Consider the following 16,424-nt stretch of genomic DNA (forward strand, 5'->3'; position numbering starts at 1 on the left):
ATGCAGCTTGAAGAACTCAAAAAGAAGGAAAAAGAGAAAAGCAAAAAGATGCTGCCAGCAACCACCGGTCCGAGTACAGCCATTGAACTGGATGAAGCACTGCTATATGGAGGAACCGATCATGCTGTAAGACCAGGGCTGGAAAACCCCATGCCAATAATCAACGTCTTTGGAGGAGCATTCCCACAAATGCCCTATCAGGAACAGACTAAATTCAAACAGCCCAGGCAGGACTGGAAGTCCCAAGGAGGGGGACAGAGGAACTATGGGCAGAGGGGACCAGTGAGGAAACAGGGGGAAAGAGAGGTAGAGAGATTGTGCTGGGGATGTAATCAGCCAGGTCACATGAGAAGAGATTGTCTGTTTACACCATGGCCTGTCACACACTAGCAGGAACCGATAAGAAGGGAACTAAAGTTTAGCCAAGGACCAGCCCCCACAGGCCCATGCAGACCTGTGAACCCCTATGCAAGGTATTAGGGGTGTCCCGAGAACTCAAGTGGGAAGGAACATTACCCAATGATAACAAGGGAGGCAGATGAGGAACCCATTGTTCAGGTTATGTTAGAAGGGCAACTGACATCAATGATGATAGATACTGGAGCCACGTACACTTGTGTACAGCCACAGTATGCCCTTCACCTTCCCATGTCAGGAAAGTTTATTAAGACAGTAGGGTTCTCGGGGAAAACACAGTTGACACAGTGCACGGCTTCAGTGCCGTTGAGAATCGGAAATAAAGGAATTGTTTTGCCAGTGCTAGTATCTAAAGGAACTCTGATTAATTTGTTAGGCAGAGATGCCTTATTGAAACTGGAATTAAAATTGGAATGCACCAGAAATGGGCTGAGTGTGGAAAGAGCAGGGGCTCAATTGATAGTGCGAGAAGGCAAGAAGGCTAATGTCTTTTGGATAGGAGACATAGCAGATCAGATTCAGGAAGTCTGGGAAAAATGGAAAAAGGGCGTGCAGGCTATATTACCCAGGGCTGTAATGCCCAAATCTGAGCTACATTGTACAGTGATTTTTGATGAGACTCAGAACAGGGAGTTAGAGGAAAGATGGCACGTGGAGGCATGTACCCAACAGCACCTGGAAGGAGAGGCTATGATAATTGGAAAGCAAGGGGCAGCTTTACAAGTTAAGTGGAACATCTTTTTAGAAAAATGGTACAGGATACCGGAGGCTGCGCCCCACATAATGTTGTTGGTAAACAAGGGATATCAGTCTAAAGACCCTTAGTTAAGAGTGCTGAAACCGTAACAGTGTGGAGGAAAATCACGCTGGAGGTGTGGATATCAGAAGACAACAGTTGCATTAAAATAATAGTAAGTGTAGATATGGTAGGGACAATGAAAGAGGTCAAAATATCTGACAAATGAAGTGATCCCAAGGTTTGGAATACCTACAGAAGTTAGCTCAGACAATGGTTCAGCTTTTATCCAGAAAGTGGTCAAATTGGTACTACAAGCGCTGAGGATAAAGCAAAGATTTGGATGTGTATACCACCCTCAGACGCAGGGCATGGTAGAGAGAATTAATGGAACCCTGAAAGCCAAACTGAACAAACTCTGTGCAGACACAAAACTTAATTGGGTCGATGCTTTATCGTTAGCATTGATGAGTTACTGCATGCAAACCAATCGAATGACATGCCTGGCTATGACATGAGATGCTAACTGGGAGGCCCATGCCAGTGCCCCAGTGGAGAGGGCCATATAAAGGACCTAGTTTGGAACAATTGGAAATAGAATTGAAACAATACATGCACAGCTAACTATGATACACAAGTCTATTATGTACAGGAAAAACAAAATGAGCCAGAGACCGTACAAGGGGAAGGACTGATCAAACCAGGAGACCAGGTTTACGTGCGAGTTTTTCGGAGAAAGTGGAACGAGCCGAGAAGGGAAGGACCCTTTACGGTGACCAAGGCATCACCCACCGCAGTTCAGGTAGAAGGACGCTCCACCTGGTACCATCTGAACCACTGCACGAGGGCAGTCCCGCAAGGACAATCAGGTGAGGAGTCCAAGGTAAGTGATGCGGAGGAAAAGTTAGCAGGAGACAGACAGGAGGAACAAGGAGCCAGACACCTACACTGGAACAGCTTATAATACAATATCAGTTGAGCTATGAATGTTTTACATGGACAGGTGCTCGTTCAGTGGGTCATTTCAGAGGTAGCTGCACTCAGATGTGGAATGTGACCCCAGGCAAAAGACACGTAGTAGATTCCCCTCCAGCCGAAGGTGCATTGGACGCCCAGACCATCCCCTTAGCAGACACCTGGTGGCTGTGTGGTAAGGAAGGGGGTCTGAGATCCACGCTTCCCCTCAATTGGGCAGGTACGTGTACACGTGTTATGCTAAATCAAGAATTTATAGTATCCCCAGAAGTACACTTCAACACTGATATCTCTGAACAGCAGACACTATTGCAGAAAAGGAGAAAATATGAACCCAACTCAATGATTTCGATAGATAGTATAGGTCAGCCAAGAGGTATACCTAATGAATTTAAGGCGAGGAATGAGATTGCTGCAGGCTTCGAAGCATTTCTATCCTTGATAGGAACTATTAAGAATGTTGAATGGATAAATTATATATATATATATATTACAATCAGCAAAGATTCATCAACTACACTGATGATGCATTGGAGGCCTTGGGACAACAGTTAGATGCAACTAGTAAAATGGCGAGGCAGAATAGACAAGCATTGGACTGGCTGTTGGCAGAAAAAGGAGAGTTTGTGTGATGTTTGGAGAGCAGTGCTGTACTTTTATACCAAATAACACTAGTCCAGAAGGATCGTTTACTAAGGCAATGTACAAGTTGATAAGTCTCAGAAAGGAAGTTAAACAGAATGCAGCATTTGGACATCAGTTATTTGACTGGTTAGAAAGTAGACTCGGAGGATGGGGAGTATGGCTGACTAAAGATGGCAATGACTGTTGGTATTCTATTGCTGAGCTGTGTGCTTGTTCTGTGCTGTTTTCTTCCTTGTGTCAAGTCTCTTGTAGTGCATGCTGCAACCAAACAATTTCCGAAGCTCATGGAGATTACTGAAGCAAGCTTAGTAGAGAAAGAAGCACCGAAGAAGTATTGTTACAGCCTACAACACCTGCAGGATGAACAAGAGCAAAACAACAGTGTGGGAGTAGATTGTAAGGGCTTCTGAGTTTTTTTTTCCCTGTCTCAGATACAAAGGGACAGGTTTTTGACTCAGTGGCCTAGGGTAACAGGGAGAGAATACTTTGAGGTCTTGGCGCAGAAAATTGTAGTTTAACCCGAGATTTGGGAATAAGTGCTGGACTTTATTGGGGCTTTTGTGCGTGGACTCTTAGTCTTCTTTCTCTGTATCAGACCCTATGGGTCTCAAAGGGGGGATTATATTGGAGAATAAAGTTGCAACGTTTGCTGTGTGGCCAGAACTATGTGACAGTCTTGTGTTTGCTATCTACTATGTATCCAACTTATTAGCCAGAATGTAATCTCTGTATTGTCTCTGTACTATTGAACACATCAGTGCCTTGAGAATGTAGCTAACAGTGAAAGTAAGCATGTAGAGATAATGGTGGTAGACGGGATTGTGGAGTGGTGTGATTGTATGGGAACCAGTCAAGGCCGGGAAGGGGGACACGTGTTCCAAGGAGTAGACTAGACAGGATCGTACAATGGTGTGATGGTGTGAGAACCAGTCAAGGCACTAGAATAAGTATATGCCAATGAAACTAAGATAAGAAATTACTATAAAGAATACTGTGAACCAGGGCTTGCCAGACAATTAGTGACACGTTCATTAATTGTCTCAGCTTTTGTTTGCAAATAAAGGCTTAAACTTCTCAAAGAATCTTCTGCGTCGCCTGGTTATTTCAAGAAACCATGACACATGACTGAAGTGACTGCTTGCTTTGAAGAAATCTTCATGATCCTGGCATTTGTAAAGCTGTAGCTTTATCAATCCCATCTGCAGATTAGTATAATACTTTCAAGGAAATGTGCAATCAACTGGACTGCTTCAAGGTTGCTTGCTGCTTTTGTGAGAACCTTACATGTTGTTCCCCAGCAGAAATGCCGCTGGTTGCTCCGCATCAATCTCCTGAAGATATATCCAATGTGCGTTCCTTCCACAAGAATGGTGATTTGATTATTGAGATTGGGTATCTTGTGTCCATCCAGAGCTGACCTCATCCATATTGCAGCACAGCTTGTCTTGGCCACTGCACAAGTGTTTGATGCCTGTTTCAGTTTGCTTTCCTGGTAAATTTATCCAGTTCACATTGTGAGCTCTTGTTTCTTGTATGCAGGGCATCCGTTTTCTCAACTTTCCATGTACTTACAACATCCACAGAACTTACAACACCAAACCAATTTATTCTTCAAGTAATCTCTTGCTTCACTTCATCCACTTCCTTCCATTGGCCGTTCAGCATTTCTGAACTGCCTTGAATTAGTTCTGCAGCTTTTCAAGTCTTTATGCACTTTTACTCTCACATCAGAGTCATTCCCTCAACCAAGTCTCCCATGTTCAATTCAAGTTTACTTGTCATTCAACCATACACGAATACAGCCAAACAAGACAGTATTACAATAGGGTTAAGGTGCAAAGCACAGTACCAACAGTCCCACACAAGACAGCAAGCAGAAATGTATCACAAACATGGAATAAAACAGTCCCTAAACTCGCACTACCAATCTACAGTCGACCACAATAAAGCCTGTGTTCCACCGAGCAACTCCAGACTGGACGTCGCAGTTCTTCAAATCAGCAAAACTGTGGTTTACTACAGTATTAATAATTTAGCTCCATTCATAATGTATTGAAGATCATGTAAAACAGTTGGTAATTTAAATGAACAAGGACACTTTACTAAATGAAATAAACACCCACAGTGAAGGACACTATTCTTGCTGTGGCTTATTTTCACACTGGCAGACTGTTCTGTCCAGTGCTACGGTAACCTCTGGACCTACCTTTAATGTTCTTATTCTTCCATTAATATAGATAATTTCCTTTGCCATTTAATCACTCCTGCTTGATACAGATCTCCTCTGCTCTTCTTCCCTTACTCAGCTTTTAGCCTGGTTCAGCACTTGCATAAACAGATCTTAATTTCAGCCAATTCTCAGGTAAGTTCATCTGTTCTTAACCAATGAAATCTTAATTGTTCTTCACTTAGCAACATCTTAATTACTAAACTACATCCTGTAACTGGTGGAAAAACATGCTAATCAATATACATAAAACAAATTCCTCAAAACAGGAAATGGAGAAGATGGAGGAGGGATACTGACAACAATAACCTTCCCAGATCGTCTTCAAATGGCATCTCAGGATCTGTGAAAGGGAAATACCATTTGACCAATCTACTAGAATTCTTTGAACTAACATGTGCTGTGGATAAGGAGAACTGGAGGATGCAGTACATTTGCATTTCCCAGAAGATACTTGATAAATTTTATTGTAGAAAAGGGAAGATCACAGTACAGGCATGGATAACTGGCTGGATAGCAGAAAGCAGAGAAGGCACAAATGAGTCTTTTGCTGGTTAGCCTCAACATTTCTGAATCAGATGTGTAATTTGTTGCTTTGTGGCAGCAGTACAGGCCAAAGACATGAAAATTACTATAAATTACAAAATAAATATTATATAAATGCCTTCGGTTTACATCCAAGGCAACTACGGTGTACGTGTATGCAGGTGTGTGCATAAGCTGTGTCAGACCTTGTCTCTGTGTCTTTCCTTACTTTCCAAAATAGCTTCCTTTTGTCTTTACCTCAATGTTTGGCAGCACAAACTCCTCTTTATCAAGCAACATGAAAATGGGTAAAAAAAAAACTGAGCAATCTTGGATCTCAAAGCAAGTCACTAATTCATTCAGAAAACCAATCATTTGCTCATAGGAAATAACTACCAATGTTTCATAAGATCCAAGAGGCCCACTACCACCATGCAACTGTTCATATTCTGCTTACCTATTAAATGGACAATTAAGTCAATTGATTAACTTAGTTATTAATTGCAGTAAACTCCACAAACAGAGCAGTGGAACTTTGCATAATTTGATAGTAGATAATTTCCTGTGCTTGGATAATCCTAATTATTGATAGTGTGAGAAGATCTTTGAAAATTCCAAGAACTGGAAGCTGTTTAATGTAGAAACTGTTTTTTGTTGTTACTGTTTACTTGCTTGATCACAATTAAAAGTGATGTTTTTGTTTTATCATCCTATATTTATTAGAAGGAATGATCAATTTAAAATGGATTTACAATAAAATATAGTATCATCAGTTCTGGCAGGTAACAGTGGGCAGAGTGAAGAGATGATGGCACTAAACAGAAAAGCCTTTGCTTGCATCTTTGGAAACAGCTCTATTTCTATCTTTGATATCTCTTTATTTTTTCCCTTTTCAAGGTTCTTTTGAAGTCTCTGACCTGCAGTTACATTCTGGCTTGGGTCCTTTGCGGGAATGGGACCTGCTCTCAGGGCCTCATGACTGGCCACTTTTTGATATTCCAAGGATGTGGCCTGGAATACTAGTGCATCTTCAGGATGCCAGGTTTCCGTGTCTCTGGAGATGGGCTGATTCAAGGCCAGTGCTCCCGACTATGGTGTCGCGGGAGAATATGGAACATCGGAGCAGCCGTGAGCTGTGTGTCCACAGACCTGAGCCTTTCTGGGGCAGAGCTTGGAAAAAGTAACACAACAAACTTCTAACATTATAAATCAGTGAGTTGTTTGTTATGTCTCCCCTCTCGCCGTGAAACAGGGACACCTCTTTTTCCCTTATTAGGGTGAGAGAGAGCCTGTGGTATGTCGAATTACTGGGTGAATGAGTAGTCTTTGGGGTACTGCAAGTCTGTGTTTTTATTGATGCTTTGTTGCACTCTTGAGTGCTCAATGGAGGGCACCGATGCTTTTATGCTAGTGGGGAAGGGATGGAGGGGGGCTGTTGGCTTGCTGGTGTGGGTGTGTGTGTGTGTGTGTGTGTGTGTGTGTGTGTGTGTGTGTGTGTGTGTGTGTGTGTGTGTGTGTGTGTGTGTGTGTGGAGGGGGGTTCTGATGTTTAACTGTCATTCATTCTTTGGGACAATCTGTTTTCATGGATGTTTGTGAAGAAAAAGAATTTCAGAATGTATATTATATACACTTCTTGGATATTAAATGTACTTATTGAAACCTATTGTATACTGACAGAACACTGCTACTGTTAGTGTAATAAGTGGTTGGTAAGAAAGTCCATGTCCTATGCTTTTCTGGGGCAGCAGTTGTACCATTATAATTGTGGGAGAGCGGACACCTTCACAATTCAGAACCTTATTAGTTGCGGAGCAGACTCAATGAGCCAAGTGGCCTAATTCTCTTGTATCTTATGGCATGACTGCTAAGATTGCAGATGACACAAAGATAAATAGGAAATTAAGTTGTGAAGATGCAAGAAGGCTACAGAAAGGATGAGGAAGTAAATTGCATGGGCAAAGATCTGTCAATTGAAGTATAATGTGGAAAAATGAGTGATTGTCAAAATGGGGAGAGACTGTAGAATTGAGTCTCCTCCCCCCAGTACATGATTTACAGGTACTGCAAGTAATTAGGTAAGCTAACAAAATTTTGCTTATTGCAAAGGGAATGGAATGCAATGATCAGAAGGTATGCTTCTGTAATGTTTGGAATGCACTGTTGTGGTTACAATCAGATCAGCTGTGATCTTATTAAATATCAACCCCACAAATCTGCTCTGCCTTGCCTCTTAAATTCCTAAACCTAATATGTATCCAATGGGACACAGAAGGGGAAGTAGTTTCAGTATGACATACATTTTGCAGCCATTTGAAACTACACCTGACCTGGAACATCTCACTGTTAAGTGTCCTCCATTTTATCTGTTGAGGGAGTTTACCACCATCATCCTGGCAGCAGTGTACACTACACTCCTGGCCAACGTCTGGCAGACACTAGAGGAGCTGAGCAATTATCAACAGTCATGATAAAGCACACCCTGATGCCTTCCTGATCATTGCAGGGGATTTCAACCAAGCAAGCTTGAAGAAACTACCAACTATCAACATATCCCATATGGAACCAGAGGAGCAAACACACCTTACCACTATTACACCACCATCTAGAACATTTACCATGCATCCCAAGCCTGCAATTTGGCAAGTCCAATCACATGGCTATTCTACTTCTGGCACACAGGCAAAGTCTGAGGACCACAGCACGAGAAGTGAGGACCAGGTATGGTTAAGGTATGATCAATATTCGGGGATTGATCTTCGAATTTAAATGATAATGTCACTGTTGTCACCGACTTAATCAACATCTGTGTGGATGAATGTGTGTGCCTTCGAAAGCATACCAGACAAAACCAAACCAAAATTCATGGATGAACCAGGAGATTTGTAGTTTGCTGAGGGCTAAATCAGTGTCATTCAAGACTTGTGATCCAGAACTATGCAAGTATGACCTATGACCTATGGCAGACTATTTTATGAGCAAAAAACAATTCCAATTGAGGCTATAGATGGAATAGGAGGTATGTCAGCTCTGGCAAGGTTTGCAGGCCATTATTTCCATTCAAGGCGAAACCTAAATTCACGAATGGCTGCGATGCTTCACTTCCAGATTAGCTCAATACCTTTTATGTACACTTTAAAAGCAAGAATAAATTTACACCTGTGCGAATCCTGCTGCATCTGTTGACCTGTGATCTCTGTCTCAGAGGCCGTTGTCAGAACATATTTCAAGAGGATAAACTCTTGCAAGATGTCAGGCCCCAATGGTGTACCTGGTAGGGCACCGAAACCTGTGCCAACCCATTGGCAAGTGTTCAGGGACATCTTCAATCTCTGACTGCTGCAGTCAGAAGTTACCACCTACTTCAAAAAGATGACAATCATACCAGTGCCCCAGAACAGCAGGGTGAGCTGCAACTTAATCCTTCATTTCCCCTTCTCCTCGCTGACAATCAATGCTGATGCACCTCAAACTTGTCTGTAGAGCAGTTGTCCTTCCTACATTAGAATATGGAGCTGAATAATGGACCACATGGAGTAGGCATCTGAAAGCTCTGGAACAATACCACCAAAAATTATTAAAATTTTAAGGATCAACTGAAAGATCAACCAGAGTGCAGAAGACAAACTGTGCACTTGCATATATAAATAAATAGCAATAAATAATGAGAATTTCAGATAATGAGATAAAGAGCCCTTAAGGGGAGATAACTGGAGTAGGAACATTTCAATGATGGGGCAAGTGAGTGTAGTTATCCCCTTTTATTCAAGGGCCTGATGGCTAAGGGTAGTAACTGTTCTTGAACCCGGTGCTGCAAGTCCCCAGGCTCTTGTACCTTCTAATAGATGGCAGCAGTAAGAAAAGAACAGGACCTGGTGGTAGGGATGCCGCTTTCCTATGACAGTGTTTCATGTTGATGTGCTCAACAATTGGGAGGGCTTCACTTGTGATGTACTGGGATCAATCTACTACCTAGGGCAACCTAACCAAAAAGTATCCAAAAAAGATAATCTCTTGCAAATGCTCCCAGGCAGCAAAAGATTATCACTAACACTATCAACATGAACATGAAGCAAAACACTTCTGCATAATCACTCTATTGAATTCCACTGCAAATTATCTTTTGACATTATTGGACAACATTTCATTCAACTCATCAGAACATGCTAAAACTATTTCAATTTCCTAATGACATGTTTCATCAGTGAGAAGGGAAAGCAAACTGGCCATTAAATGCCAGTATCTATGTTAGAGAAAAATAAACCTGGAATTCCCTCAGTATTCATTACATATTCCATTATATCTCACTATGAATTTAAATATCCCTTTAGTACTTTAAGCAGCACAAATATCATGCATACATAACTCAATAGATGAGAATCAAAACTTGAATTGTGTAAAACTGTGGGCAAATGAACTAAACTCATTTGAATTAATAGCTGCTCTTGACATCATGGCAGCCCTTGATGATACGGAGGAAAGATCCCTAGTAAATTAAAGGCAATAGATATTCGAGGGAAAACTGGTCACCTAGAAGAACAGTTTACATCATTAAGTCGTACATAACTCAAAAGATGGTTATAGTTGATCAAGATTGCAGGACATGAGAACTACAGGCAAGTGACTTGGTAAATCTCAAACAAAATACCAGAAAGAAACTTATTGGCAAGTCATTGCTGCATGATGATGATGATGATATGTTCTATCCTTTTGTTGGTGAAACACAGTAAAAGGCAGAATTGGATTTGTCCTGCTTTATATACACAAGAGACACCTTGGTAATTCTCCTTTCTACTAGAGTTAGTTATACCGAAACTTGCTTGCCAAGGACGGGGATAAAGTTGTAGTACAGCCCATTAACACAACCATGATATCGCTGGTTTTGCCAAATCCAGTGTCCTCAGCTATTTCTTGATTACCCAAAATAATCCCAGCTGTCAGAAGGCAAAAATAGACCACATATTTGTGTAAGAGAACAATTTGCACCTAGTTTCAAAATAAGTTTGCAAAAAGATAGGTCTGGTCTATGGGTTGAAATTCTAAATTGGAGAAAGGAAAATTTTATGGCATTGGAAAGGATCTGGCAAGGGGACTGGGCCAGGCTGTTTTCTGGCAAAGGTGTACTTGGTAAGTGGGAGGCCTTCAAAAGTGACATTTTGAGAGTACAAAGCTTGTATGTGCCTGTCAGAATCAAAAGTAAAAACCTTATCCACATACCTCGACTCAGCTTATCCCCCGGTTCAGTCCCTTCTTATCTACATCTGTGATACTTCACACGATCTTCAAGGATTTCAAGTTCCTTCGCCCCGAGTATCTTATTTCCACTATGGATGTCTAGTCCCTTTACACCTCCATCCCCCACCAGGAAGGCCTCAAAGCTCTCCATCTCTTTCTGGACACCAGTTCCCCTCCACTAGCATTCCCCTCCAAGCAGATGTGTGCATCAAGAGAGTGTCCTCCCTCTCAAAAACTTTTCCTTTGGCTGCTCCCACTTCCTTCAAACAAAAGGTGCAGCCACGTCCACCTTTTTGTCAGCTATGTGGAACACTATATTTCAAGACTACACTACTATCACTCCCCAACTTTTCCTACGCTACATTGACAACTGCATTGGTGCTGTTTCTTGCACCCATGCGGAGCTTGTCGACTTCATCAATTTTTTCAAACTTACATCTCCCAACTTACATCTTACCCTCAAATTTACCTGGTCCATTTCTGACACCTCCCTCCCCTTTCTTAGTCTCTCTATTTCTGATTATCTACCGATTGTCTATTATAAACCCACGAACTCTCACAGCTACCTGGACTATATCTCTTCCCACCCTGTCACTTGCAAAAAATACCATCCCTTTCTCTCAATTCCTCCATCTCCACTGCATCTACCCTCAGGATGAGGCTTTTCATTTGAGAACAAAGGAGATGTCCTCCTTCTTCAAAGAAAGGAACTTCCATTCCTCCACCATCAATGCTGCCCTCAACCGCATCGCTTCCATTTCATGCACATCTGCCCTCACCCCATCCTCCTGCTACTGCACCATGGATAGGGTTTCTCTTGTCCTCACCTGCCATTTCACCAGCCTCTGTGTCTAGCATATAATTCTCCATAACTTCCGTTCTCTCCAACGGGATCCCACCACCAAGCACATCTTTCCCTCCTCACCACTTTCTGCCTTCTAAAGCAATCACTCCTTACACAACTCCCTTGTCCATTCATCCCTCTTACTGATCTCCCTTCTGGACCTTATCCTTGCAAGCAAAATAAGTGCTACACCTACCCCCTACCCCTACACCTCCTCCCCCACTACCATTCAGGGCCCCCAACAGTTCTTCTAGGTGAGGAAACACTTCATCCATAAGTCTGTTAGGGTATCCGGTGCTCCCGGTGTGGCCTCCTGTATAACTGGTGAGACCGGACATAGATTGGGAGACCGCTTCACCGAGCACCTACACTCTGTCTGCCAGAAAAAAGAGGACCTCCTAGCAGCCACCCATTTTAATTCCACTTTCTATTCCCATTCTGACGTGTCAGTCTCTACTGACGCGAAGAGGCCACACTCAGATTGGAGGAGCAACACCTTACATTCTGTCTGGGTAGCTCCAACCTGATGGCATGAACATCAATTTTGCAAACTTCTGCTAATGCTCCCCCTTCTCTTTTCCCACTCTCACCTTATCTCCGTACCTGACCATTACCTCTGCCTGGTGCTCCTCCTCCTCCTTTTTCTTTCTTCCATGGTCTTCTGTCCTCCCTTATCATATTCCCTATTGTCCAACCCTGTATCTCTTTCACTAAGCAACTTCTGAGCAATCTACTTCACCCTTTCCCTCCCCTAAGTTTCTCCTATCACCTTGTGTTTCTTCCTCCCCTCCTCCACTCTCTAACTCTGACTCCAGTCATAATGAAGGGTCTCGGCCCGAAAAGTTGACTATCCTCTTTTCCATAGATGCTGCCTGACCTGCTGAGTTCCTCAAGCATTTGGTGCGTATGGTTGGGGGTTTCCAGTATCTGCAGATTTTCTCTTGTTTGTAAAAAGTAAAGATAACCGGTTTAGGAAAGCTTGGTTTTCATGTGATATTGAGGCTTTGGTTAAGGGAAAAAAAACGGAGGTGCATAGCAGATAAAGGTGGTTAGGAACAAATGTGGTGCTTATGGAGTACAAGAAGTGCAAGAGAACACTTAAAGAAATCAGGAGGGCTAAATGAAGACATGAGGTTGCATTAGCAGATAAGGTGAAGGAGAATCCCAAGGGATTCTACAGATATGTTAGGAGCAAAGGATTGCAAGGGACGAATTGGTCCTCTGGAAGATCATAATGGTATTCCACATGTGGAACCAAAACAGTTGGGTGAGATCTTAAATTAATTTTTTTTTGCCTCAGTATTTACAGAATTAGTAAAGACTAAGGACAGAACTAGACCCCTTTCCTACATAGTGGAGATTATGTCATCTGGAGATGACACATCAATCATTTGAGGGGAGCCGATTTGATTGTTAGAGAAAAAAGATGCCCAGAGCTGTCCTAAATAGTGGGAAGTTCACAGCCACAGATGCACTCTCTGCAGAGTCCTGCGGTTGAGGGAAGTATTGTTCCCATACCAGGCAGTGATGCAGCCAGTCAGGATGCTCTCAATTCTGCCCCTGTAGAAAATCCTTAGGATTTGGGGACTCATGCTGAACTTCTTCAAACATCTGAGGTGAAAGAGGCACTGTTGTGCTTTTTTCACCACACAGGCAGTATGTACAGACTAAGTGACGTCCTCGGTGACGTGTATACCAAGGAATTTAAAGCTGTTCACCCTCTCAACCCTAGATACACTGATGCCAATATGGGTTAGCCCATCTCCATTACTCCTGTGGTCCACAACCAGCTCCTTTGATTTTCTAACATTGAGGAAGAGGTTGCTTTCTCGACATCACTGTGTTAGGATGATGTCTTCTTCTCGGTAGGCTGCCTCGTTATTATTTGAGATAAGGTCAATCAAAAACTCACTAACCCTAACCATTCACCTTTTCCAAAATGCAGTGTAGGGCAATTTTATTGTTATAATAAAATAGCAATATTGAAGAAACTTGTTCACAAATGAGTGATGCATTTACCATGCTTAATATACGAGGAATCAGGCATGAACTGCATATAATTCAATGTTCAAATCAAGGATGCAATTTTGCAGTTACAGAAACAGATGTTGTCTGTACAGAAAGACGCCATACCTAAGCAAGTGTATGAATACACTTTATGTAAATGACCAATGGAAAATTATCACTATCATCCAGAATTACAACACTTTGTCAGACGCAAGTTCACCTTTCAGTGGTTCAATGGTGTTTGATCTGGCACTATCCAGTCATTATCGCCATTGTTATGAAACAAAAAAATATGGATAACCCTTATTCTAGAGTCATAAATGTTTAAGGAACTGTGTGCTGGTCTTACCTAGACAGCAGCTTAGAAAATTTTATAACAGACAACAGTTCATCAGCAGTATGCATCTACATTAGGGTCAACATTGATCCAATCCTGAAAATGACCAGCCAAAACTTTCCAAAGAGATTACCATCAAAAAGGGATTTCTTTCCCCCAAAAAAATGTTTTGTAAGTCTTCCATTCCAAACAGTTGTAAATCAAACAGGTTGGCAGCTGTGCTATGACTCAGTTATCGATTACTCCTGACTTGTATTCACCATCCACGGCATAGCAAAATACTTGAAATCCAATAGTGGACCAGAGTCTGTCAACACAAGTTCGAACACTTATAGCATAACGAATATGGTTAGCGTATTCTCACCCTACCACATCACCCAGTGTCAAATGGAGCAGCTGAAAAAGTAGTAAGAGTACATAAGTATTTAAAACAGTACAATTGTTACTATATAGACATCAATGATCTACATGTTGAATTTCTGATTAACAAACCTTTTGTTCTCACTTAGAATTACTCCACACTTGATGCACAGAAGACTTAGGCTACATCCACACTGGACCGGATAATTTTGAAAACACTGGTTTCGCATAAAAACGATAGGCGTCCACACTATGCGTTTAAAAAAATATCTCTATCCACACTGAAACGGAGATTTCGGCGAATCTCCTCCTGCTGTGCATGCACAAGACACATCTACCAAAAACAAACGACATGTTTGGTGTTGAATCTCGCCGTAAAAGTGCACGTTTGTGTCGTTACAGTCCAGAAAAAACTTAAAACGACAGACAACTGTTGGCTCTCATGCGGGAGAACTTCAAACTAAAAAAAAACAAATACTGGAGCGTACGGAGGCAACCAACAGGGAATTCACTGTATGATCCGGCTGATGACGAACATTGAAAAACTGACTAACTGTTGCATTAATAAAGCACCTTGTTAAATGTATAAAACATGTCTGCATCAGTGTTATCTTGTATTTCCATACAATGTTACATTAGGCTGTTACACATCTATTGTCAGAGAAGTACTTGCATAAATAGGTAAACCACCTTCATACGAGCAAGGACAGAAAACGGCAAAGTGAGTATAGTATACTTATTTATTCAGTAAGTTATGGGTCAAAGTATTTGGTGAGTACATTTTTAACTCTTCTGGCTTCAGTCTCGTTGCCATCTGTTCTGAAATTGTTAGGTTGCGTTCAAGAAAACAATGAAATAGCGCGCAGCTGTCTGACAGTGTTTTCAAAAGTCTCCGGTTACTCCGTCCACACTGATCTGCCCGAGCAGCGTTTTCAAAAATATCCACCTTGGAAAGTGTTTCTGAAAAACTCCAGTTTTGGGGGACGAAAACGCCGTTTTAGTGTGGACGGAGGGTAAAAACGAAGAGAAAAAGCTTCGGTTATGGATTTATCCCACGTAGTGTGGATATAGCCTTAGAACTTGCCTCAACCTAGTACCCTGGGGAAAACTTGTGGCAAAAATCGAAATGGTGGAATGAAGTAGTCAAACAAGCAGCATCTGAGGAAAGGAACACCAGGGACATTTTGTTCCAGAGGCCCTTGCTCAGAATTGAGAAGACAGTGGACGATTTACAGTTTACAAAGTAGATCTGGTGGAAAGGAGTGAGGTGCAAGACAAAAGTTTATATGGAGATAGGCTAAGACAGACCAGATGATAAAGTGCATGAGTACTGACTGTTAGTAAGACATTTTAAAGAGAAAGGGATTTAAACATATTAATGGGAAAACTGTTTACCTCAAGATTAAAAAGTCAATTTGCATTCCTAAGGTTGCAAAGTGCCTGGACAGTTAATGAGATGCTGTTCTTCTAATTTATGGTGGGCTTCATTATGGCAGTGAAGGAGGCTGCAAGCAGATAGATCAGAATGTGCGTGGCATTCAGAATGACCAGAACCAGAATCAGGTTTAATGTCACTGGCACATTATGAAATTTGTTGACGTACAAACAAGCTGGATGAACTCTTTCTACAACTTTCTACAGCCTTTTCTGTTCCTGAGTAGTAGCTCCCTCCATACCAGATGGTGAAGAAACCAGCTAGAATGTTCTCCATAGAACATCTGTAGAAATTTTCAAGTGTGTTTGGCAAAATACCAATTCTCCTGAAACTCCCAATGGAATCTAGTTGTTGTCTGCCTTCTTTGTAATTGCATCAAAGTGTTGTAGAGATGTTGACCCAGAACTTGAAACTGTTCACCCTTTCCACTTCTGATTCCTCTATCAGTACTGGTGTGTATTACCTTGACTTGCCCTTCCTCAAAGTCCACAATCAATTCCTTGGTCATACTGTGCAAAGTTGTTGATACGACACCACTGAAACAGCTGATCTATCTCGCTCCTGTACATCTCATCACTTTCTGAAAATCAGCTAACAACAGTTGTCATCAGCAAATTTATAGATAGTGTTTGATCTGTGCCTAGCCAACAATTGTGTGTGTAGGGAAAGTAAAGCAGCACGC

General features: G+C 41.9%; 1 protein-coding gene and 1 long non-coding RNA gene across 4 annotated transcripts in view; one reads left to right on the forward strand and one right to left on the reverse strand.

Annotated features, from left to right (window-relative positions):
- slc22a18 (solute carrier family 22 member 18) overlaps positions 1–16,424 on the reverse strand; it is a 134,042-nt gene that overhangs the window by 109,940 nt on the left and 7,678 nt on the right. The window lies entirely within an intron of this gene.
- Positions 6,637–15,459, forward strand: LOC132396399 (uncharacterized). The gene is made up of 3 exons (XR_009512972.1): positions 6,637–6,737; positions 8,031–8,256; positions 14,457–15,459. It is a non-coding gene; the product is annotated as an uncharacterized LOC132396399 (long non-coding RNA).

Source organism: Hypanus sabinus, chromosome 7 (genome assembly GCF_030144855.1).
Source record: "Hypanus sabinus isolate sHypSab1 chromosome 7, sHypSab1.hap1, whole genome shotgun sequence".
NCBI lineage: Eukaryota > Metazoa > Chordata > Chondrichthyes > Myliobatiformes > Dasyatidae > Hypanus > Hypanus sabinus.